This window comes from Phoca vitulina, unplaced genomic scaffold, assembly GCF_004348235.1.
Source record: "Phoca vitulina isolate PV1807 unplaced genomic scaffold, GSC_HSeal_1.0 scaffold9, whole genome shotgun sequence".
Lineage (NCBI taxonomy): Eukaryota > Metazoa > Chordata > Mammalia > Carnivora > Phocidae > Phoca > Phoca vitulina.
The window spans coordinates 21527305-21554328 of record NW_022589712.1 but is presented as its reverse complement, the minus strand read 5'-3'; the positions used below and the strand labels follow the sequence as shown (position 1 = coordinate 21554328).

The 27024-nt window shown below is 37.8% G+C and overlaps 1 protein-coding gene and 1 pseudogene across 6 annotated transcripts in view; both read right to left on the bottom strand.

Moving 5' to 3' along the window:
* PLAGL1 (PLAG1 like zinc finger 1) overlaps positions 1 to 27024 on the bottom strand; it is a 109551-nt gene that overhangs the window by 43383 nt on the left and 39144 nt on the right. For 4 of the 6 annotated variants that reach the window (XM_032407738.1, XM_032407744.1, XM_032407740.1 and 1 more), the window contains exon 2: positions 5451 to 5484. The exons of the other annotated variants lie outside the window; for them this stretch is intronic. The gene's annotated coding sequence lies outside the window, so the exon portion shown is untranslated. The remainder of the gene's footprint in view (positions 1 to 5450; positions 5485 to 27024) is intronic. 6 annotated transcript variants of the gene reach the window in all.
* On the bottom strand, positions 15835 to 18270 carry LOC116634448 (annotated as a pseudogene).

Genomic DNA, 27024 nt, shown 5'->3' with positions numbered 1-27024 from the left:
AGTTTCTCGCTAGCCCTAAGAAATGAACCTATTATCTTAAACCTCCAATTATTGCCACTAAACATATATTTATCATTTCTCTAACTACTTATGGAATTGCATTAATTCTAAGGGTTTTATAATTGATTTTCAAAACTGTATAGCTCTATCCATCATATTGCCTATAAGATTTTAGTGTGGGGCGCCTTGGTGGCTCAGTCAGTTAAGTGTCTGCCTTGGGCTTGGGTCATGATCTCAGGGTCCTCGGATCAAGCCCCACGTCAGATTCTCTGCTCAGCGAAGGGTCTACTTTTCCTTTTCTCTCTTCCTCTCCCCCTGCTCGTGCTCCCTTGTGCGTGCTCTCTCAAATAAATAAATAAAATCTTAAAAAAAAAAAAAAGATTTTAGTGTTATCTCATCTTCTAATAACTTTACTGTTACTTTTCTGTCTCACTGCCTGGCTAGAACTTATACTACCATGTTAGCAGACATCATGTCACTACTCTTGATTTTGATGGAAATTTTTTGTGAGCTTTACTATTAATAAATGTGTTAATGGTTCAAAACAAATGTTTTACATCCATAATAAGTACTATCCCTAAAAGATGACCAGAAATGGGTGTTAAATGTTATTAAATGTCCCATAGGACTTTAAGTTCACACTTTTTTTTTTTTAATTTTTTAAAAATTTATTTTATTTGACAGAGAGAGAGAGAGAGCAAGAGAGGGAACACAAGCTGGGGGAGTGGGAGAGGGAGAAGCAGGCTTCCCGCCGAGCAGGGAGCCCGATGCGGGGCTCGATCCCAGGACCCTGGGATCATGACCTGAGCCGAAGGCAGCCGCTTAACGACTGAGCCACCCAGGCGCCCCTAAGTTCACACTTTAAAAAAATTATTGTACAGTGTATTTATGCATAAGATTCCCAAATGTTGAAGCATTTTTGTACTCTTAGGGTAAGTCCCATTTGGTCAGAGTAGATAGTTCTTTTTAAAATCTTATTTGCAGATTTTTACATTTATTCTCATAACTGACAATATTTTAAAATTTTTGCATTGGCCATTACGTTTTAATGAGGGTTACATAAGTCTCTTGAATATATCTATTTTATCTTTCTGAGCTGTGGAAGTCATGTAGCATATAAGTAACTATTACATGAACATTAGGAAGAATTTACCAATCTGACAGGCAAACTAGGTCAAAATAACCTTTAGTGTCTTACACACTGAAAGTTTCAAAGTTTATTTATATAGAACTTTATATAGTATTCACTTAAAACTTTCTTATTCTCCCCTGCATCTGCTCTAATATTCTTTTTGTATTTTTTTGATCACCTAGTATATGGGCAATTTTTGTAAGTGTTCCAAAGGCATTATAGTGTACGGCTGTATCTCTCTTTTGTCTAATGGTCTGTTAACAGTTAAAAGGACCCATAACAAGATAGGAATTATTTCTTTATTGCCACCTCCAGTCAGAAAAATCGAAGTCCCATGGAAAACTCCAGTTGGCCTGGCTTAGATCACATGCCCATCCCAGGACTAGAATACCAGAAGGACAAGATACAAAGACTGCCCCAGTGTGAGTCACGTACCCATCTGTGTGGTCAGGAGGCAACAAGAGAAAGGCACGTGAGGCAAAGTCAGCACCTGCTACACAGTCCTTCCCCCTATTCCACCTGCCTCTTTCTGAACAGAACACACAAAGTTCCCTTCCTTGTGGAGTTCACTGTCAAAGGAAGGTAAGACAAACAAACAAAATATATATCAGATGGTGATTTAAAACTAAAGTACTGAAGAGATAAAGAGCACTAAGAGGGTAAGGCAAGGAGAAATAGTGGCAATTCAAAACAGGCTGGTCAGGAAAGGCCTAGGTGCGATGACAATTTAGCAAAGATCTGAAGGAGGTAAGAAGCAAGCCTTATGGCTTTTTGTGGCAACAATAACTGAAAAACCCCAACTTGGAACAAGAATATTGGTATGGCTAAAGCAGTGAGTGAGGGGGAGCAGTAAAAGGTTAGGTCAGAAGTAATGGGGGCCCATACTAAGTTGATAAACCTCTATAAAGAGAAGCACTGGCTGGAGTCATTAGAACAGAAAAGTAACATGATCAGAGTTGAGAGTTTTAAATAATTTATCTGGCTGCTGTTTGGAGAACAGTTTATAGGGGAGAAAGTATAAAAGCAGGGAGACCAGTAAGAAGGCTATTTTAATAAAAAGATGATGAAGGTTTGGACCAGTATGATAGTGGAAGAGGTAGTGAGAAGCAGTCCTCTTCTGGATATATCTAAGGTAGAGCTGATAGTATTTTCTGACAGCTAGATATGTAGAAGGTGAGAAAAAGAAGAAATGATAATGGTGCTAAAGAGTATGGCTTAAGAAGATGGAGGAATAGAGTTACCATTTACAGAGATTAGGAAGAGTGAGGAAGAAGAAAGTCTGGATGAGAGTGGAGAGGAACCTAATTGTGGACATGTTAGGTCTGATATGTGTATCAGACATTCAGCATTTGGATCTTTAAATGTGGAGTTCAGGAGAGAGGTTCATACTGGAGATATAAATTTGGTAGTTACCAGCATATGTGTGTAGTTAAAGCCATGAAACTGAATCAGCTTAGCTAGGGAGTGAATATAGGCAGAGAGAAACAGTGCAGGAACTGCCCTGGGTCACCCAGTGTTTGGAAGTCAGGGCAATGAAGAGATATTTGCACGAAAGACTGATATAAGTGGTCATGGTAACTGAAGGCAGCTGGGAAAGTGTGGAGACTCATAACACTAGGGAGGAGTGTGACTGACTGGGTCAATTCTACTGATAGGTCCGGTAAGATGAGGACTGAGAACTGTCAGATTTGCAACATGGAGGTCATTGGTGACGCTCAAGACAGTTTTGGTAGAATGGTGAGAATCAAGCCTGACTGAAATGGGATCAAGATAGATTGAACAGAAAGACCAAAAAATTGTGTAAAAGGAAATGGAAATGAGATGGATTGGTAACTAGGGGGAATGGGAGTTAAATAATTAAGTAAAGGAAGGGGGAAATCCATAATGCAGGGGAGAAAAGGGACAACTGCTATAGCAATATCCTTGAGTAGGGGAAAAGAAATAGAATCTAAGAACATAAGTACAAGAGTAAGCTTTAGATTAGATTTGTGCAGTTCACCCAGGGAGGAAGAAGAGAAGGCAGGATGTAAGGTACAGGTGCAGGTGGTTGGGTAGATGTGATGATGGGTGCTTGTGGAAGTTCTCTTTTGGGTATTTTTATCAGTGAAAAAGGAAACAAGGTCATCAGGTGAGAAGGAGAATAGGAGAAGAGGAACTGGAAGTTTAGAGAGAAACAGGTTTTAAATATTATCCTAGGAATTAATTGTCCAAATTGCCAGAACACATTAGAGCCAAAATAGTTAAAGTAAGATTAGTAATCAAAATAGTTAAAGTAAGACTAGTGAGGATGGCTAGGTACTTTTCTCCAGCTGTGTTTAGCTGGGCAGCTACAGGCATGGAAGAGACAGACTACGTCTTTGGGATTTAGATAGCTAAGGGCAGCAAAGCAAGAAGGAGGAATAAGAGAGGGGGATAAATGGGTGATTTTAATGATAGCGTAGAGGCTATTGACATTGAGTAAGGAAATGTCCAGGTGGAGTTAAAAATTTGTTGGTGGGAGTGGGGACTGGTGGAGAATGGGATGCTTAAAATCAAGATCATGGAGGGAAACAGTTATTGCTAATGACTAAGTCCACAATATGACCATGGGAGGACATGGCTGAAGTCGTTTGGGAAACAAGATCACTGAATGAGAGGAAGTTAAGGAAGTGAGAAATCAGGGTATTGGAAGGACCCCAAGGTGGCCATAATATCACCAAGAATTAGGACACATTAGTCTTGGAGAGGAGGACAGTGAGCCAGGAGCTAAATCTTCAAGAAATGAGAGTGATGTGGGAATTAGTAAGTGACTACAACAAGGAAGAATATTTTTACTTTCAAGATTTAAAAAAATTGTTTTTTATCTATAATTATTAATGCTTAGTTACATGTCAACTGTTTTACGATACTTCACAGTCTTGTTCTATTTCTTCCATTCTAACTCCAATGTCCTATTTTCTTTTGCCATCATTGTGAAAAATGTACAAGAGATCCTGTCATTTTTACCAATTTCCTAAATTTTAAAGCACTATTTCCCCAAAAATGTTTCATGGAGCACTTCCATGGAGTCTTATGGCATATTTGCTGACACTGGGGTTATACTGAGAAATATGTTTGAGAAACACCATAGACCATAGGCTCTCTTAGATAATCAGTTGTTGGAAATAAGTCTAATTTTAACTCAGTTTTTTTCCCCAAATTTACATGACCATAGGTCCCTTTCCCATATAACATCAGTTAACATCCAAAGGAATGAGTATTCTAAGGCATATACTTTGGGGAAGTCTGTATTAGAGGTGTCTTCCTAGTGGCCTCAAAATAGGTGAAACAAAACCTGATTTGATTCAAACCGATTTAGACACTGTCAGAGAATGCAAATCCCCCAAATGCTACTTTGTAACAATATTATCCTCCATTGCTAACATGATGAAAAACAAAGCCATCTTCAGACAATATTTCTCAAAGATGTCTTTAAAATTAGTTTAGCATATTTCAGTTCTTCATCAAAATGACAACATAGATAAATCAAAACTAGTGACTGCACATTATGGTTCATAACCTTATTTTTTCCATACTGGCAACACAGTCTCTTTTCTAAGAAAGTGGCCGAGTAAAACCCACTTAATAATGTAATATGTTTTCAGTTATATAGAGAATAATTTATATTCTCAGGTTAAAAATGTTTGTCCCAATTTTCCTACTTCAAATGTTTGCATTTCATGGAATTAAAAAAAAAAAAACTCTACCCATTATTAAAACAGGAGTTCTAATTTTTTTTCAATATACAACAAAGAAAAAGTTACAAAATAGCAAGATAGCTACTTCAAATGATAAAATGGGAATAAAGTTAAATTCTCCCAGCCTGGAATCCTGCCCTTATTTCATCTAATTGCCAGATTTTCACATGTAAATGAAGCAGAATTCATTTTATCTCACTAGTCAAAACACTTACACCAGTGGCTTTCTCCCAGGGTGTTGTGTCCCTCTTATCAGCCACCAAGATGTTCTGTGTGAAGACTGTGATGTCCAACAGGATGGATGTATATACAACCTCAGCTCCACAGATGGCACTTTACTCCTGCTAATCATAACCCTGGTAGGAAGTCACTCCACAGAAACAGATGGCACTAGCCTAAGATGTGTAATTCAAACTTCCTCAAAGTAACTATCACCTAATGGTATCAGAAAAAGTGAAACAGACCTTAAAATAATGTAAGAACCAAATAATAGAGTTTTGCTCCGATTTTTGCTCCAGGTGCTCTAGAAAAGCACTCTTATGTAATTAGAAAATACAAAATGTTGGGGGTGGAGAATAAAAAAAATTAAAATGTCAACTTACAAAACCAATGAGGATTTATCAACGAGGCAGAAACCTAAAAAACAAAAACAAAAAAAATACTAAAAATCATTTAATAGTTTTATATAATAGTTGCACATGCATTTTTTAATTTTACTGCAGTAACTGTAGATTCATACATGATTTTGAGAGAGATCTTGAGTACCCTTTGCTCAGTTTCCCCCAATGATAACTTTTCACAAAACTAAAGTAGAATATCACAATAAATATATTTATATTACTACAATCCACTGGTCTTTTCAGATTTCCCAGTTTCATTATGCTTATTTGTGTATGCATTTAGTTCTACAGAACTTTATTACCTGTAGGTTCACATATCTACCACCATAGTCAAGATACCAAACAGTTCCATCACTACAAGGATCCCTCAATGTTGCCTTTTTATAAGCATACCCACTGCCCTCCCCACAACCCCCTTCTGTCCCTAACCTCTTATATATCTATTTTTTTTTTTTTTTAAAGATTTTATTTATTTAACAGAGAGAGACACAGCGAGAGAGGGAACACAAGCAGGGGGAGTGGGAGAGGGAGAAGCAGGCTTCCTGACGAGCAGGGAGCCCGATGCAGGGCTCGATCCCAGGACCCCGGGATCACGACCCGAGCCAAAGGCAGACACCTAACGACTGAGCCACCCAGGCGCCCTTATATATCTATTTTTAACATTAAAACAGCAACATCCATTTGTGAGCGATAAGTATTTTACTCACTGGGCATAAAAGACTACTACCTAGTATATGTCAAATCATGAATAAAAAATTCCATTTTTCTGCATTAAATACATTTTAATTAAAGGGAAAAAGTCTGGAGAGAATTTTTTTTACTCATTGTTATCATAACAAACTATTCACCTCAAAACTCAAAAGGTGAAAGGTAAGCTAACAGTATTGCCTGAATCAGATACCATACTTTCAAACATATATTTTAAAAGACTTCATTCTTTTAGAGCAGTTTTAGGTTTATAGCAAAATTGAGGGGAAGATGTTTTTAGTTTCAAATTCCATTTGTTCAACAACTGGTATATAGGAAGGCAACTGACTGTTGTATATTAGCCTTATATCCTGCAACCTCGCTATTAATTATTAGTTCCAGGTTTTTTGTCTGTCAATTCTTTTGGTTTTTCTACACAAATAATCATATCATGTGAACAAACATAGTTTTATTTCTTCCTTCCCAATCTGTATATCTTTTATTTCCTTGTCTTATTGCATTAGCTAGGAATTCCAGGACGTTGTTGAAAAGAAACAATGAGAGACCATCTTGCCTCATTTCTGATCGTAATGGAAAAGCTTTTACTTTCTCACCATAAAGTATGATGTTAACTGTAGGCTTTTGTAGATATTCTTTATCAAGTTGAGGAAGTTCCCCTCTATTTCTTTTTTTTTTTTTTTTCCCCTCTATTTCTAGTTTACAGATTTTTTTTTTTTTTTTATCATGAATGGGTGTTGGATCATATCGAACACTTTTTCTGCATCTATTGGTACAATCAACTGATTTTTCATCTTTAGCCTGTTGATGTGATAGATTACACTGATTTCTTTTGAATGTTGAACCAACTTTGCATGTTTGTGATAATCCCCTTTTGGTCATCATGTAGAATTCTTTCTATAGATTGTTAGATTTGATTTGCTAATATTTCATGAGGATTTTTGAATCTATACTCATGAGGGATACTGATTTGTAGGGGTTTTTTTTAATGTCCTGGTCTGGTTTTGATATTAGGGTAATGCTGGCCTCACCAAATAAGTTAAGAAGTATTCCCTCTGCTTCTATCCTCTGAAAGTGATTATGAAGAACTGGCATAATTTTTTCCTTAAATGTTTGGCAGAATTCACCAGTAAACCCACCTGGGCATGGTGCTTTCTGTTTTGAAAGGCAATTAATTATTTGACATCTTTAATATATATAGGCATGGGCATTGAATTATTCATAGTATTCTATTATTATTTAAACATCCAAAGGACATGAAATGATATCTCTTTTGTGATATTAATAATTTGTATCCTTCTTAGCTTCCCTAGAGATTTATCAATTTTATTGATCTTTCCAAAGAACCAGCTTTTGATTTCATTACTTTTCTTGGATATCTTATTTTCAATTTCATTGATTTCTGTTTTTTGTTTTTTTTTAAGATTTTATTCTTAAGTAATCTCTACACGAAACATGGGGCTGGAACCCATGATCCCGAGATCAAGAGTCTCACACTCTGCCAACTGAGCCAGCTAGGTACCCCGATTTCTGCTCTAATTCTTATTACATCTTTTCTTCTGCTTACTTTCAGATTTAGGGTTGTTTTTTTTTTTTTCTAGTTTCCTAAGGTAGAAATTTAGATTACTGATTTCAGGGCTTTCTTCTTTTCTACTATTTGCATTCAATGCTCTACATTTTCCTCTAAGCATCACTTTCTCTGCATCTGACATTTTGATAAGTCATGTTTTCATTTTGTTCAAAATAGTTTAAAATTTCTCTTGATACACTTTTTTGACCTTTTATAAAGTGTGTTGTTTAACCTCTGTATTTTGAAATTTCTTACTTGTCTTTACATTACTGATCTCCAAGTTAAATTCTACTGTGGCCTGAGAGCAAACAACATATGATCTTTATTCTTTTAAACTTGTGTTTTAAGGCCCAGAATGTCATCTATCTTGGTGAATGTTCCATGTGAGCTTGAGAAGAATATATATTCTATTGTTGTTGGATAAAGTAATCTTCTGAAGATGTCAATTGCATCTAGTTGACTGATGGGATATTATGTTCAACTATGTCTTTATTGATTTTCTACCTACAGGGTCTATCCATTTTTGATAGAGTATATAATATCTTTCTAACCAGAAACCTCTAAGCTCTAAGAGCTTACCATGGCATAATCTAGGTATTTTATATATATTATCTCATTTAATCTTCATAACAACCCTACAAGGGATGCACCATATTATCCCTTTTTGGCCCATGAGGAAACTCAGACACCAAACATTTTAGTAAGTTGCCCAGGATCACACAATTAGCAAATGACTGATCCTGACACCTGGGTCCAGGCTTTTAACATGTAGGCTATATGACCTCTCAAAGAAACCTAGGATGATGAAATCAAGTTATTTTGTGTTACCATTAATTTCTATGACAAACAGTGAAAATTTTCCAAGTCTTGGTAAGTAATAGTAATTACTCCTAAGTGCTAATGTCCCTTTTACTTACGGTTGCTAAACACAGTAACCTTGGCAGATACAGTATAAGCACAATACTTGTATGGTTATTCTGTGGTTCTTCATTCTAAAACATTCCACAAAACTGACTGAATTTTTTTCATGTTTCTTTGCATGTTACCACAGGTATAACATTTATGTTCATGTTCACTGTTTTCTTAATTTTTAAATTCTTAATAGAGACTATATTTGTACAACTAGGTTTGTAAATATCTACAGAGGAACATGCAAGAAATGCCTTTAATGATCATAATCATGAGCACAAAGACAATGGCAGGTAGGCTCTACTTCACCAGAGTTTGTGGTTTTCAGGAACCTGGACTCTGACATGGGAAGGGAATGAAGACCTTCACTGGAAGGTAGGACCCATCATCAGAGAATATTATGAGCACTTTCCTTTAAACTTCGTTTACCTACCAGGAAGATGATATAACTTATTAACCTACATTAAAGTTTTTAAAATTCTAGGATGTAAAAAACCAACAATGCCATTCTTAGTTCATGTAACAAAGTACCATAAACTTGATGGCTTAAATGATAAACATTTATTTCTCCCAGTTCTGGAGGCTGGAAGTCCAAGATCATGGTGCCAGCATGGATGGGTTCTGCGGAAAATTCTCCTCAGGGTTTTAGACTGCCAACTTCTTGCATGGTGGAAAAAGAGCTGGCTAACTCTTTTCACACGGACACTGATTTCATTCATGAAGGCTCCACCCTCATGATCTACTTACCTCCCAGAGGCCCTACCTTCAAATATCATCACATTGGGGGTTAAGATTTCAACATATGTATTTAGGGGGACATATTCAGTCAATTGCAACGACCTTATATGGAGATGAAGACAATACAGTCATCTCTGAAAAACCTCTCTCTCTACGAAATTTCACACCTAAGGGAAAAAATAGGGATAGACTACTAAAACCCTATGTAATTTTGTAATCAGAGAGCTAGACAAATAAAAATGGTATCTTGCAGATAATTTGGACAGCCCAGGCAGGCATCTGTGTGACTGGAGAATGCCTCGGGGATATTAGCCATGCACAAAAACAGAGTGGAAAAGCTACTGCAGTAGAAATGGAGATGGAGGGTTCAGAGATGGGAGTCTCAAAGCCAAGGAGAGTGACTTCACTCTTAACTCCATCAACTCCAACTCAGTTGAATTCTAAAGCCTGCCCACAACTCTGGAACACTTCCCCACTCCTGTTATTTCCTGCTTTCTCCCCGATCTTCCAGTTGGGTGTCCTCACTCCCAACACTTGTACATACACCTATGTCTCTGTGAACATCCCCACATTATACTCCACTGAGGGGAAAAAAAAAATTTTAAAAGCTATTGGATACAGCATTTCATCTCTTCAATGCTAACCCTACGAAATTCCTTTCCTAGCACCAACCAACCCCACCTCTCCATTCAAAGTCTCCTCTACATTATCATGTTCTCCCTTTCTACTAGAAATACTTCTCCCCTACATACAACCACGATCTGTTATTTCCCAATCTTTAACAAACAAAACCTTCATTAACCTTGAAATGCCCTCCAGCTCCCACTATATTCCCAGACTACCTTTCTCAAACTTCTGAAAAAGATTGAAAATGTAGATAATCCCCATTTCCTCACCTATTCACTTTCCAACCCATTCCCCTGGCTCTTATCTCCACCACTCTATCAAAAGATCCTTATCAAGGTCATCAAAGCAATTCTTATTATCCTCATTTTAAAAATCAGGGCACTGAAGCTCAAGAGAGATTACTAGGTTGAGATAGTAAAGACATACCTTCCCTTAGAGATAAGCAAGAGCCCAGGGCTGCCCCAAAGCTTTCTTTTCAGGATATTAGACTAAGAACTTCATCTTCCAGGGACCCCACCTCTTTCTTCCCTTAGGTCATCTTCCCTGCATTAAATCTCAGACTTACTCCCCAAAATAACTCATTGTTTTTCATCATTTTTCATTGAGAAAGAATTTTGCTTGAGCTATGGATATTTTCTGTAGACCACTTAGTGTATATTATTTTATTTAATTCAATATAGATGGTTTTATTCCCTTTGTACAAATAAGAAAACTTTGAAACAGAAAACTTTCCCAATGTCAGACATTTGAAGTATCAGAGCCAGCATTTGACCTTATCACCTGGATTCTACAACCCAGGCTGCCTGCCTTCATGATGGTTAGATCTCACAGCTTCTCAGTTGTTCCTTTTACATGGTAACAAGGTAAGAACATCACTCAGAAGTGTAACACAATCCCAATACTTCCATAAGATCAGAATATGTAGAGTTGATACAAATTTGCTATAAGCAAACATAAGAAACTAATTTATATATCATAATGGGACTTTGTAATGATAATTATAGTTGTCAAGACAGGACACTCAACTTTGGTGACTAGAGCATTTTCCCTCCCCAGCTCTATCTAGGAAGCTAAATTAGTAAGCATGAGGGATGATACAGATTTGTGTGCTCACCCATATCATATTCTTTTTTTAAGCACACAGACATTATACTTGCTCAGTATTGCTCTTAAACCTGGATAGGAGGGGTTCATAGCAAATCCTTCCCTCTAGAGTAAAAAGGTCAAGGGTCTAAGGGGACTACCCACCCATGCCCAGACTCCCCTCCTAGACCATGCTGCAGATTCCTGGAACCATAGGGTTCCTTGTCTAAAGAACTTCAAGCCTGCTAGTAGGGACTGTGTAGCCCTCTTTCCCAGACCTAGGTTTATGAAGACAGATTTGCCACTGTATCTGCAGCTCTAGGTCCAAGAGGTAGCCAAGGGTGGCTATTTGCAAGGGGTGGACACAACTTAAATGTGTGCCCTCTGTGGTGCAGAACTGGGCCTGGAACATGAAGAGAAGGGAAGATGGGCCAGCCTTCCTACATTGCCATATTCTAGAGATGCAGAAACCTCAAGACTCCAAAAATTCCACAAACATAGTTTTCCAGGTCATATAAGATAAATTTGCCCAAGAATGATAAATTAACTGTAAAATATATACTCTATTAGCTTAACTTATAACTTTTAGCTAATCAGATATATGATACAATTCCTTCTGTTCATATTTCTGCTTTAACTTCTTACAGCTAGGCACAGCCATGTGACTAACTAGACTAGTTCTAGGCTGCTAATAAATAATTACTGGTACAAGACCATTTAACATTCTCTTTCCCTTCCATGGCAATCAAGGTCAAGTATAACAGAAAGTATTCAAGATGGAGTGCATCCATAGGCCTGAGACTGAGTGTGTGGGGCAGTTTCCCAGAAATCCACAATGGATGTTTAGTGTGAGAAAAAATAAACTGTTCTTTCACTAAAGCCACTGGGGTTTGGGGATGGCTTGTCAGCACAGCATAACTTTAGCCCATCCTGACTACACAGAAATTGGTACCAGAAGTAGGATGCTTCTCTAGCAAAAACTAAAAATATATTTAGTGGTCAGGAAGCAGTGAAGAAACAGATCTTAAGGGCTAGGATGATAGGTATTTTATACTGTGACAAAAAATTTGATAAATCATTTGTTTCTGGTACCTTAGAAGGCAGATTACCTACCTAATAAAATTGCAGCTCTAGAAGAGGTAAGAAAACAAAACATTTGAAGTGTGCATTGGTTATTTTTGGCTGCATTTGAGAAGGTATTCAAGAAAGGGATGAGCGAGGAACTATCCAGTTTTCAATAAGAAGTGAAGAGGAACACAGAGATTCCAGACATTTCTGATTTGCAATGTTACCTGAACTAAACTTCTCAACTCCCATACTAATAGAGACATTAAATGAGGGTCATAGACCCAGGAAAACCCTTTTTTAAAAAAATTAAATTGCTTCAGGGCAAGGATAGATAACATAACTATTAAATCATTTTTTTTGGATAAGATGAGTTAAAAGATCAGATTAAGGGTACAGTTTCCCAATAGAAGCCAGTCTGTCCCCAAATAACTTTCTTTTGGTCTAGAAAGAACTATACAGGTAAGAAAGCAAATCAATGCAGCAGACCTGAGAACCAAGTCTCAAAACAAAGGGGAAAAAAAAAAAAAAAGAAAAATGTGCTCACCAGCACAGAGAATTAATCAGAAACAAACAGAAATTAAATCTTCCAAGGGTGCCTGGGTGGCTCAATCATTAAGCATCTGCCTTTGGCTCGGGTCATGGTCCCAGGGTCCTGGGATCGAGCCCCACATCGGGCTCCTTGCTCAGCGGGAAGCCTGCTTCTCCCTCTCCCTCTCCCTGTGCTTGTGTTCCCTCTCTCACTGTCTCTGTCAAATAAAATCTTAAAAAAAAAAAAAAAAAATTAAATCTTCTAGATTTTGGAGGAATTGCACTGCCAAAGAAAACCAGTCTATCAGCTTAAGTCTAAAAATGACCCTTTGGCTCCTCCTATATGGAAGCAGTGGGAAGAAAGGGCTGCTCAGTTCCAAGTGGAGCAAATTTTCTACTCTCCATTTCATAAGGAACTAAGGAAAATAAAAGGAAGAACTCCTCAGAGGGAAGAACCAGAGCCTCTGAAAACAATAAACAAGAAGGTAGAATCAAGCCCCAATCAAAAAACATTTTGATCCCCCAAGGTGTCCCAATATCTGTCGTGAAGGATTTCAGAACTGCTATGGACCAGTGACTCCAGTGTGTCTCCTATGTTCCCCTTTTCTGGAAGGGATAGTTTTACTACATTTAACTGCCTTGTTTTATCATTATATGTTAGGTATATATAAGTGAGGTGTGTGCACACACACATGTACAGACGGAAAGCCATGTGAGGACACAGCAAGAAGGCAGCCATCTGCAAGCCAGGAAGAGAGGCCTCCTCAGAAACTGAATTTGCTGGCACTTGGACTTGGACTTCTAGTTCTCAGAATTGTGAGAAAATAAATTTCTGTTGTTTAAGCTACCCAAGCCGTGGTAATTCTGTTATGGCAGTCTAGACAGAATAATACAGATTTGGTACTGTGAATTGGAATGCTGAGTAACAATGTGGAAGTGGCTTTGGAACAGAGTAGAAACTGGAAGGGTTTTGAGGTGCATTCTAGAAAAAACCAAGACAGCCTTGAAGAAATACAACGTTAAAGGGGATTGTGGTGAGAACTCAGATGTAAATAAAGAACATGCTCTTGGAAATAGAGGAAAGATGATCCTTCTTATAAAGTGGCAAAGAATTTGGCTGAATTGTATTGTAGTGTTTAGTGGAAGAGCTTGCAAATGATGAAATGTTAAGCTTGCAAGTGGATGTTTAGGTGAAGAGATTTCTAATCAAAGTGTTGAGGGTGTAGCCTGGCTTCTCCTTATAAGACCTTCTCCTTCTCGCTTGAATAGAATGCAAGGAGAGAGAGATAAATTGAATCATTAAGAAAAAAAAGAGAGAGAGAACTTGAAGATTTGGAAAAATTCTCAGTCTATCCATATTGCAAAAAATGAGAGAGCATGTCCTGGGTTTACCAAGGGTGTGGCTGGACAATGACTCCATGAGGAGATTACCCCTGGAGTTACTATTCAGCCAAATCAGCAGAAGCTAGGAACAGAAATGGGATTATACCAGCAGAGATTCTGACCGTTTGGACCAAACAGAACAGTCAGGATGAAATAAAGGAAGGCTTTGGACTTCTGAGATTGAATAGGACTAGACATAGAACTATTTGGCTGCAAAGATACTTTATTCCTCATGAAAAGGAAAGAATGACCCCAGGGCAATTCAGACATCCTCACTTCCACTCCCACTACAGCCCCAAAGGGCAAGGCTGTTTCCTCCTTGGTTTAAGAGGGTGGGGCTCCATCCTTGGTTTCAGTGGGTCAGGCTGTCCCCACCCAGTGCCTCAGGGGTGGGGCCATTGCCTAGGGCTATGGGGCCAGAGGGCAGATTGTGAAGCCAAAGAGGATTATTCTTGAGCTTTAAAATCAAATGCAGTTTGCCTTGCTAGATGTTGGCCTTGTTTGGGACCCACCAATCCCTTTCTTCTATCCTACTCTGTCCCACCACTGTATTTTGGAACCCCCTCATCTGTTCGGTTTCACAGGTTCACTGTGGGAGAGGAATTTTGCTTCAAGATGAATCTTACCTCAAGTCTCATCCATACCTGATTTAGATGATATTTTTAGGCTCCACACCCAATGTGAGGCTCAAACTCATGACCCTGAGATCAAGAGTCACATGCTCTACTGACTAAACCAGCCAGGCACCCCAGATGATATTTAGATAAGGCTTTGGACTGTAGACTTATGAGTTGATGCTAGAATGGGTGAAGACTCTTGGAGCTATTGGGATGGAATGAATGTATTTTGCATGCAAGAAGGACATGAATTTAGGGGGTTAGAGAGCAGAATGTCAGAGATCAAATGGTATCCCTCCAAAATTCTTATGCTGAAGCCCTAACCTCCAACATGATTATATTTGGTGACAGGGCCTTTAAAGAAGAGGTAACTAAGATTGAATGAGATAAGAGTGGGACTTGTGTCCTTACAAGAAGAGGAAGAGACATCAGAGACTATTCTCTCCCCACATATGCACAGAGGAGAGGATGGACACAGCAAGAAGGTGGCTGTCTATAAGCCAGGAAAAGAAGTTTAGAAACAGACCCACACGGATGGAAACCAGATTTTCACCACTGCAACTCAAAGAAAGGAAATTCTTTTCCAAAAAAATGATTCTAGAACAACTGGATTCCTACAGTGGAAAAAAAAAAAAAAGTAACCTAGATTCTTATTTCACATCATACAAAAAAGTACTGTGATAAATCCTAGAATGGAACACAGACCTGTGAAATGAAAATGAAGCTCTTCATGATTGTGGAATGGGCAAAGATTTCTTAAACAGGACACAAAACATGGTATTCAAAAATTGATAAACTGGATTTAGGAAATTGTGTTTATCAAAAGACATCATTAGAAGTGAAAACAAGGCACCTGGGTGGCTCAGTTGGTTGGGCGACTGCCTTCGGCTCGGGTTGTGATCCCGGAGTCCTGGGATCGAGTCCCGCGTCGGGCTTCCTGCTCAGCGGGGAGTCCGCTTTTCCCTCTGACCCTATCCCCTCTTGTGCTCTCTCACTCTTTCTCAAATAAATAAAAAATATTTTAAAAAAGTGAAATCCAAAAAGTCACAGGCTGAGAAGCTATTTGCAATACACACATCCAAAAAAGGACTCTAATTTAAAATATAAAGAATTCCTACAAATCAATAAGATGACAAACAACCCAATAAAAATATGCAAAAGACTTGAATAAGTACTGCATAAAACACATGAAAGGGTGCTCAACATTAATAATGAAGGAATGGAAAAGAAAACTATGAGCTACCAGCTCACATCCACCAGAGGGCTTAAAATGAAAAAGAATAGTAAGATCAAGTGCTGGTGAAAATGTGAACTACATCTCCCACTGCTGGTGGGAGGGTACTCTTACTCATTCACTGGTGGTTACCTGGCAGAATTTACTAAGATTAATATATGGCTACCCCGGGACTTTAAAATTCTAGTCTGACATACAAGTAAAATACTGCAAATGTCACTAAAAGATCTGTGTAGGACTATTCATAGGAGCTTTGGGTTTTGTGTGGTTTTCTTCTTTTTATTTCAGTAAAGTAAAATTTTATTTTGGAAAAAGTTATTTCCAAAGTTATTTCCAAGAGAAATGGATCAAAGTTATTTCCAAGAGAAATGGATCAAATATCCCAATTTGTTGCACTGATTGCAGAAAATGTTCACAACCACTTCATAGAAATTGTAGTTTCTCTTAACAGAATATTTAGGATGGACATGTCATGTCTAAATAGTTCAACCTGTAAGCATGAAGGATTAACAGAGAGACAAAGATGGAGCTGTGGAGTATTTTATTGAAACAGGATGCCCGTGGCACTCTCATGGCCCAGTCACCTCCCTCACCTGCCAAGGTGCTGCTGGGAGCTGGGAAAGGCCAACGACATGGGTGAGCTCAGATCCAACAGCCTCAGAGGTACAGGACTCTGGACTGAGACACTGGTTATCAAAGCAAGAACCCAGTTGAGGAGAATCTTAAATATTTAAGTGATAAAAAAGGGTTTTAAGAAATGAAAAGTATGTACGACAAGAAGTAGGTTCTGAAGAGAAGCGCTGGCAGCCCCTGCTCCTTGGAGCCCCTCCTGACTGATGGGCTTTGCTGATGAGCCTTGAGGGGCTCACATGGCCAACTGTGGTCACAACCTAAGACCCTCACGTGGACTAGCCATGGTCCCTGCAGACGGCATCAGTGAGGTCTCCTCCTCGTACATAAGGCAGAAAACCATGAGAGATCAGGCTGACCTGCTTTTCCATCCTGGGCAGGAAGTATGGACTGAAAGGCCACATTTTAGATACTTCGGATATTCGTCCTTTTTCACTCTCCTCCTGGAAAAATGCAATGTAACCACAGCACAGCCTGTGGAGGGAAGACAGGGAAGGAGCTGTGTCTTCGGCGACACCCGCAGGAGCCAGGCTGGGGGCTGAGGAGAGCGGGTCCTTCAGGCAGCCCTGGGGCTGGGAGATCTTGTCCAGAGACATGAACCCCATGTCCCCGAGGGTCCTTAGCACCACTCAGCCATCAGGCCAGACCAGCAGGGGGGTGATGCGGCCACTGTTGAGAGAGAGGCAGAGCCAGCCTTCGGGAGGGAACTACCGCACCCTGCACATGATGTAGCGGATGACGCGGGCATGGCAGATGAAGATCTCCCAACCGCCCTCCTGCCACCTAGCATCTGCCCAGTGGATATAGTTCTGGACGGCGGCCTCGATCCAGGCTCCATCCTCATAAACACAGCCTCCGGCTTCTTGTGGGGCACGGGTGGGTCAGGCTCGATGAGGGTGCCTTCCCTTAGCAGGTCTGTGCTGACCTTGCAGATGCCTGGCAGGTGTTTGCTGCTGATATCAGTGGTTTCTATTGCACAGCTCATGGAGGAATGGACAATTAACTAATCAGGTTCAGATTAGTTAAGACTAACTGTGCCACTGGACTATTTTATTAAACTTCCACCCCAAGCTTGCAAGTCAGAGCCCAGTTAGTTCAGCCTGCTCATGACCCAAGAGCTTCAGAGTGGGTCATTCTCCAGGGAGGCATCCACGTGGTTCTGGGAGTGCCTGATGAGAAAGATGCATCTCCTGGCCTTGGCTTCAGGGGTCCAGCCTGCATGCCAGTTCCTCTTCTCCAGAGTCCAGGTTCCTCTTCTGTAGGTTGACCAGGGACTGTGGTTCTTGCCTGTCCCAGTTGGGGTCACAGATGCATAGCCCGTGGCACATGGCCCCCATCCACGCTGCCGCCCTGAGCGGGCGCAGCTTTGTGTCCCCACCCACACAGGGCTTCCCCAACGCCACTGCCAAGAAGAGCACGGGGGCCGGGGGCTGAGCCCCTTGCCAGGGCACAGGCCACCAGCTGCCATGCCCATCGGAATGCCATGCCCACCTGACCTGCACCAGCCATTCGCCCATAGCAGCTTTATTTGTAATAGCCCAAATCAGAAAGAACCCAAACATCTGTTAACAGAGTGGATAAACTGTGGTATGTTGATACAATGGAATACTACAGAAAAAAGAATGAGAAAAAATATATACACATGCATTAATATGGATGAATTTCAAAAAACTATGCTGAAAGAAGTCAGACAAAGGAATACATATTATTTGGCTACCCTTAAAGTCCAACAATAGACAAAACTAATCTGTAGGGACAGACTCTAGGGGAGATACTCGCTGGGAGGTGCATGAAAATTTTCTCTTTCTGGATGGATGTAATTGTCTTTCTTGATCTAGTGGCTATACGGGTGTACATATATAAAAATTCATCAAGCTATATATTTAAGATTGGCACATTTTATATGTTTTTCCCCACGTATTTTATACCTCAGTAGAAAAAGCACTTCATAAAAGATACGCAGACTATTTTTACCTTATCAGTTGTTCAGTAAAGGTTATTAGGTAAAAGCAAAATTATCTACTTAAAAACAAAACAAAGACCAAGCAAACTCTGCTTATGTCTGTTTCACTGACCCCAAGATAAGTCAAAATTAGACTATTCAAACCTTATCCATTAGTATGGCAAATCTGAAAAAGAGTAGAAGTACATCAGTCAGTCCACAGCAGTAAAGCTTGTTACTCAAGACTCCACGTAGCATACTGGCAATGTATGTGAAGCAATTTTAGTGGTGTGTTTTACCATAAATACACCTATTTAATAATTTTAACTATTTTTAGTACCAAGGCAGTATGGCATAAAAGAAATAGCAAGAGCTTTTGAATCAGACGAACCAGTCTTGCCACTTACTAACTATACAGTATTGGGCAAGTTTCTTAATCTCTTTGATACTGAGTTTCTTCACAATTTAAAGCAGAGACAATAATACTTACTTTGCAAAATTGTAGCACAATTATAGTAGGTATTTAAGAGCGGTAGCTATTTAGCAATAGCTCTTTCTATGCAAAGTATCATGGTAGGTACTGGAACCCTATCTCTAAGAACCTGACCAACTGGAAATGACATTTAGATATAAAGATTGGTGATGAAAGGTAAGAATTTAACAAGGGTTATAGATTACAAATTATAGGGTTCCTATCCAGCTAGGAGGATTGTGGAGTGGGTATTCTCTGAACAAAGCCTGGAAAAGTTTTGGAAAATCCACTTAAGGCAGAGGAAACGGCACGAATTAAAGTTTAGCCCCAAAAACAGTGCAGTGACTTCAGGTTCAGATTTGTTAAGACTAACTGTGCCACTGGACTAATTCTAAGAGTAAGACTACAAGGCTAGTAGAACAAGCTGGGACTAGATAGAAAAGGACCAGTCAGGACTAAGAAGTCAAGGACCTGTTTTCTCAAGTCCTGGGATATCACCGAGGGGTTCTTTTCAGGAACTGACTCCAGTGATCACTCTACACAAAAGTAGGGAAGGAAAATCTCAATACAGGGAAATATAGGATAATAAGGGCCTAACCCAACATGCTGAGAGGAATGAAAAAAAGAAAAAACCAGGAAAAATATTAGAGTTCAATTTTATCAACTTTAAAAAAATGAACAGACATGGAGTTTCCCTGATTATTCAAGTGGGCCTGCCTTCAACTTTTTTAAAATGACTGACCAGCTCATAAGCTCCTCAAGAGCAAAGAAGTATCCAAAAGCAGCAAAACATATTGCCAGGCACATCAAAAGCACTCAGTATATACTGCTGGCAAACGAATCCTTTTAAATATTCCAAATACTGAAATCTCTACAATAATACAATGTTCATGGCGGAACATGCAGAAAAGCTAAATTCATTTTTTCCTTTCTATTGATTTTTTTTTTTTTACAATACATGCCAAGTTTTGGATTTGCTCAAATTCAATATTTTAAAAGATTCATTTGCAAGAGCTATCTTACCAAAAGACACAGATACAAATCACTCTAGAAAGTTGGGAATATTGCCACTTCAGTTACTAGGCTCTGTGTAATTTTTTTTTTTTTTTAGGACTCTATCAGTATGTTTTTGCTATAGCAAAAAAACCCCAAAACCAAAAAACACCATTGTATGACTCATGATATTACATGAAAAAAAATTAGGAAGTTAAATTCATATCATATGAATATATGTAAGGTTCACTCAAGAGTACATAATAATTTATATAACTATTAAAATAATTAAAATGAGAATAACCTACTACATTATGAAATAAAGAAAAAAATGAGTGCTTCCTAGGGGCTAAGCACAATGCTTAGCCCTTTCTATGTATTAGCTCATTTAATCCTCTCAGCAACCTTCCATGGTAGACACTTGTTATCTATGTTTTATAGATGAGAAAATCCAAATATAGAGAATTGTCCAAGATTACACTGTATGGCAAGGAAGACGCAGAATTAGGGATTGAACCCAGGCAGTCTGGCTCCAGAGTCAGAATTCCAGGTAATAAATGTAAAAAGAATGAAGGAAATGGAAAATCACCATTAGAATACCACAATAATAATTGTTGCAGGCAAGATCAGTTGAATGTTAAAATTAGTGGGCTAAACTTTGAGAAATAGGACATTTGTACAACCTCAAAACATCTCCCTCAGAATATTTATTAATTACCCATGGTAGTTTTAACATAAATCCACAAATAATTTGATACCTTTTCCCTTTCCTCCCTTTGAGTGTGGACTTCTAACAAAATAGTGTACAAGGAAAAAGTAGTAATGTGTTACAATGGAGAAACTGGGCAGACACCGTCTAAACTACATGATTACGGTTAACATGTTGGTGGGGATATCCTGTGCCCCCAGATATGATGCAATGGAAAGAGCACAACATTCCCGTGGTATTCATCTCAGTCTAATTGTGAGAATACATCGGACAAACCCAAAATGAGGGACACTGTACAAAAAAAGTGGCAATGTCTAAAAGACAAACTTTTCCACAGATTGGAGTAGACTAGAAAGCCATGACAACTAAATGCAATATGGACTATGGATTAGATTATGGAATAGAAAAGGGACACTAGTGGAAAAACTGGGGAAATCTGAATGAAGTCTGTCATTTAGTGAATAGTATTGTGCCAAGGTTTCTTAACTTTATTAATGCAGCATGGTTATGGATGTTAACATTAGAGGCAGCTGGGTGAAGGGTGTACAGCAACACTCTATACTATCTTTACAAATCTTTGGTAATTCAAATATCATTTTAAATTTAAAATTTTTTAAAAACTCAATATCCATTTGTGAAAACAAATGTCAATAAGCCAGGAATAGAAGTCTCCTCAATCTGGTAAAGGGCATCTATAAAAAAATACAATAAACATCATTCTTAATAGTGAAATACTGAGGTATCCTCTTTTAAGATCAGGAGAAAGCAAAGATGTCTATTTTAATGCTTCTGTTAAATACTGTTCTGGTGTTCCCAACCAGTGCAATAAGGCAGGAAAAAGAAAAAAGGAATAGAGATTAGAAAGGCAAAGTTAAACTTTTTTTTTTTCAGATGATATTGTGCATTTTGGAAATCTCCAACAATCGACAAACTACCAGAACTAAAAAATGAATTTAGTGAAATCACAGAATACAAGCTCAATATACAAAAGTCAATTGTACTTCTATATATTAGCAAGATGGTTGGAAACAAAACTGAAAAAAAGGTACCATTTACAATAGCATCAAAAACTCAAATGCCTAGAAATAATTTTAATAATGCAGAAGTCCCCTATACTAAAAAACGAAACAATGGTGAGAGTAACTGAAGAACTTATACGACGAAGAGACACACCATGTTCATAAATTGGAAGATTCTCTTAAGATCTCCATTCTCCTAATATTGTTCTGTAGAGACAATGCAATCCCAGTCAAAAGTCTGGTAGACTTTTTAAATAGATGTTGACAAGCTGATTCCAAAATTTATATGGAAATGGACAGCACTTAAATAGCCAAAACAATCCTTAAAAATAAAAAAAAATTGAAGGGCTTACACTACCATATGTCAAGACTTACTATAAACTACAATAAAGTATGATATTGATAGAAGAATTGATAAGTAGTCTAAGTGGAACAGAATGGAGTCCAGAAACAGACCCAAATGTATGATCATTCATTTTCAACAAAGGGACCGCTGCAATTCAATGGAAAAAGAAAGGGCTTTTCAATAAATATGTGGAGCAGCTGAATGTCCATATGGAAAATCTTGACAACCCCCATCTCATACCACACACAAAAATCAACTAGAGATAAATCAAACACCCAAATGTGAGGACTAAATTATAGTTTCTGGAGGAAATCATAGGCAAATGTATTTAGGACCTTCAGGGTAGGCAAAAATGAGGGTGGCAAGAAAATCTGTGGGCAGAGTGCAAAAAAGCACTCTCCACCCCCACCCATAACACTGATAAATTAGACTTCACAAGAGTAAGTCTGCTCATCCAAAGGCAACATTAGGAGAATAAATATGCAAACTTTAGAGAGGTAGAAAATTATCTGCAAACATGTACCTGATAAAGATTTCCTATCCAGAATATACAAGGAACTAAAATCATTAACAGAAGATAACCTGCTAAAAAAGTAGGGAAAAGATTTGAACAGCACTTCACAAAAGAAATCTGAATGGTCAAAAAAGATATAAAAAGATATTCAACATTATTAATATTCACAGGAGTGCAATCAACTTACCCTAAGACCATCATTTTAGCTCCCTGGTATATATCCGTAAAACAGGAGTATATGTTTGCCAACAGCAATTTCAAGAACATTTGCAGAAACTGTATTAATAATGACCCAAACCAGAAAACAACTCAAATCAACAAGAGAATGGACAAATGAATTGTGGCCCACCCACATAATACAATACCACAGAAGAGGGTCACCAAACTTTTTCTTTGGCCCTATAAAGGGCCAAATAGTAAACAGCTTAGGCTTTGTAGGTTATAGTCTCTGTTTTAACTACTCAACCCTATTGGACATGTTTATGTCCAATGAAGTTTTATATACTAAAATATGTTGTGGGCTAGCATTGGCCCACAGGTCACAGTTTACCACCCCTTGCTATAAAGCAAACAAAAAACTACTTACACTTGCAACTTGGATGAATCTCAAAAATATCCTGTGAACAAAAGGAAACCAGTGTGCGCATGCACGCGCGCGCACGCACACACACACTGTATGATTCCATTTATATGAAGTTCAAGAACATTTGAAAATAATTCATAGTGAGAGAAGTCAGGACAGTAGTTGACCGGGGGAGAGGAGTGACTCCACTGAGTAGAAGAGACAGGAGGGAATTTTTAAAGGGACAAAAATGTATTCTATCTTTTATCTGGGTGGTGATCACACAGACATACATCTATGTATATTTCATTAAGCCATATACTTTATTTTTGTGCTTTTATTGTACATAAGTTATAGCTCATTTTGGAGAAAACAAAACTGGACAAAAACCAGAATCCAGACCTGAAGAAATTACCTAGAATTCAACATGAACAAAACATATAAAAGCTAGAGTAAGAGAAGTGGGTAGACTGAGCAAGTCTAACAGAAGTCTCTTCAGAGTTTTTGAAGGAAAGAATAGAAAAAAAAAATGGAGGGAAAGCTACACAGAAAGAAAAAAGATGAAACTTTTGAGAATTGGTGAAACACCAACAACCTTGGAGACAGGGAACAATAAATCCAGGATAAATGAAACGTCCACACCTTGACACACTGTCATAAAACTGAGAACACAAGAGAAAAGATCTTAAAAGCAGGCAAAGAAAAAAAAAGACAGATTAACAACAAATGAGTTATTTGAACTAACTGTAACACGGGAAGCAGAAGTCAATGAAATGAGACCTCCAAAGGACTGAGAAAGAAACCACCAGGCTAGAATTATGTGCCAAACAAAACTATCATACAAATGAGTAAAATAAAGACATTTTCAGATAAAGTTTTCCATCAACATTCCTTAATAAACAAGCTTCTAAAATATACTTGACAAAGGAAAAAAGATCTGAGATGCAAGAAGAAATGACAAACAAAAGTTCCATAAAAAGAAAAAAATGATGTTGAATTTACAGGAGAAAAATCAATCGAGGTGTAATTAAAACTCTAGATGAAAAAAACATGCAATTAACTGGTGTCAAAGCAACCTAGGTTTCTTGAATTATTTGCAAGTAGAATTAGTAAACTTTAGATTAAGTTGTACATGAAAATTTTAAAGAAAACTACTAAAAGAAATAAAACAATTTTCATACTAGTTAAGAGGAAAGAAAATGGAATAAGAAAAAATCCAAAAGCTGGCAAAGAGAAAACACACACCAGAATAAAAACAACCATAGAACAGAATGTTAACTTTAATCTTAAATATATCATTAATTATATTTTACGTAATTGGACTGAGAGCCCCATTAAAAGACAAAGATTGTCAGAGTAGAACAAAAAAAAAACAATCAGGTTTCATCTATGCAAAAGGGATATTCTAAACAAATGCTAAAAGGTGTGACTAGAGTATTCTAAAACAAAACTGAGTTTAAGGTACTAGGTATTTGGGTGGGGATAGAACATCACTGTAGAATGACAAAAAGTTCAATTTACAGAGAAAATAGAGCAATTCCACCCTTGTATATACTGAACTTTCAACTTTTATAAAGAGACAGAATTACAAGAAGAAATTAGAAAATTCCTTATTTTATTGTGATCTTTTTGTTATACCTTTCAGTAATTGATAGCTCAAAAATTGATAGCTCAAACCAAAAAATTAGTAAGATTAAAAAGATGTGAACACAATTCTTGTGCTTAAGACGTGTGTGCGCACGCATGTGTGTGTGTGTGTATTTATGTTTTTATACCTACCTTGCCCCAAAAAGTCCGTGAGTACATATTCTTCTCAATCATTCAAGGCGCAGTTGAAAAACTAACCATGAGGCCACAAAGCAATTCTCAAATTTCAAAGAATCGGTAGCATAGAGCCCTCACTTGCTGACTACAGTGCAAGTTAGAAATCAATAACAAAAGGATAACTCACAAAACCTTCCACATTTGGAACTAGAAAATACTTCTAAAATCTCATGGGGAAGGAATAAAAATCATAATGAAAAAATTTTTAATTCTTAGAACTGAAAAAAATATATGGCATAGAAAGCAACACTAAATAAAAATCCGTAGTATTTGCGGAGACAAATCTAAGACCAGAGTAAAGAGCCCAGAAATGAGCCCCAGCATATCTGGGAATATGTATAGGACAAAGGTAGGCACTGCAAATCACTGGGACGGGGCTAACTGCCACTCCACATGGGAAAAAGAAAACCAGGTCTTCTTAATCTCCCAACGTAAATTAAAAAATAGCTATCTATACACATACAAGTCAGGCAAATGAAAGAACTACATGTATAAAAAATGGAAACTTTAAAACTTTGAAAAAATTTCAAAACACATTTCCCTCATAGTAGAGAAGAATATCTTGAGTCACGAAAGCACAAAGAAAAGACTGTCTGCAGTTTACATAACCAACAAAGGATTTGTACCTTGAATAATGTTTTCCAACAGAAATTGCTGCAATGATGGAAGTGTGTTGTTATACAATATAGCACAGTATAATATAAAATAATGGAGTATAATATAATAGCCACTAGTCATATGTGGCTACTGAGCACTTGGAATGTGGCCCAGAGTGACCGAGGAATTGAAACTGTTGAAGTAAATAAGACAGCATGTTAACATTTAAAAATCCTTCGTGAAGGTCCATGAAGGTCCGTTATGTTTTTATGTACTTTTAGTATTTACATTTTTCATAAAAGCACTTTATTTTAGCTTATATTACTATATAAACTATAATTTCACTTTCGTAAAAAATGCGTTAACAGTCGCTTTTCAGAAAGCAAACACACCAAATGTCCACAATATTATCTGTGAATGATTTTTTTCTATTTTAAAAAATTAAGATATAAAAACATATAAAGGATTTAATGAACACAGATGTATCCACCCCAGAATTTATGAAATAAAACATTACGGATATTGTGTAAATTCCCTAGGTACCTTTCCTGATCACAACTTTTCTCTTTTTAAAGAAAAGGTGGCAAATATGAATAGACTAGAGCCCTGGCTTCAGGCTTCTTCATTTCACAACACCCATATTTTAATAGGTTTTGGGGGAAACTTAACATACAGACATTACATGTATCATTTAACAAAGAGTTATAGAGCAAACACTCATGTAACCATTGCCCAGGTCAGGAGATAAAGCATGTCCAGCATCCCAAAAGTCCTCAGTATGTCTCTTCTCAATCGCAACCCCCTCCCTTCACCCCCTAGGAGAAGATCAACAGCTTGACTTTTAGGGTAGCAATTTATTCACAATTTCTCTTTACTACTTTTAATGCCTATATATGCATCTCTAAACAACATCTTTATTTCACCAGGTTCTGAATTTCTCATAGAATACTGAATGATATCATCTTCAACAACTTGGGTTTTTTTGTTTGGTTTTTTGGGTTTTTTTTTTTTTTTTTTTGGCTCAACATTATTGAGACACATTTACGTTGAAACAAAACTACTTCATTCACCACTGTTCTGGGTAGTTTCCATTTTATGAACATAATTTACCCTTCCCCTTCAGATAGACATGAAGGTTGCTTCCAGCTTTGGGGTATTACAAATAACACTGCAGTAAACCTTCTTGTACACGTCTGCTTGTGTATATGTATGAAAATTTATCTAGGGCAGTGGCTTTCAAACTTTTTTGACCATGACTCATACTAAGGAATGACGTTTTACATCATGACACACATCTGTGTGTGTATAAAACCGAGAGAAAAAAAAAAAGTTTCATGAAGCAAATAACCAATGACCTGAGACATATTCTGTTATTTTCTATTCTCTGCTAATTCATGTTTTACAAATTCTGATGATTATCCACTTAGCTGATTTCACGACTCACTAAAATGGGCTTCAAACTTTGAAAAACATCGCTCTAGAGGAT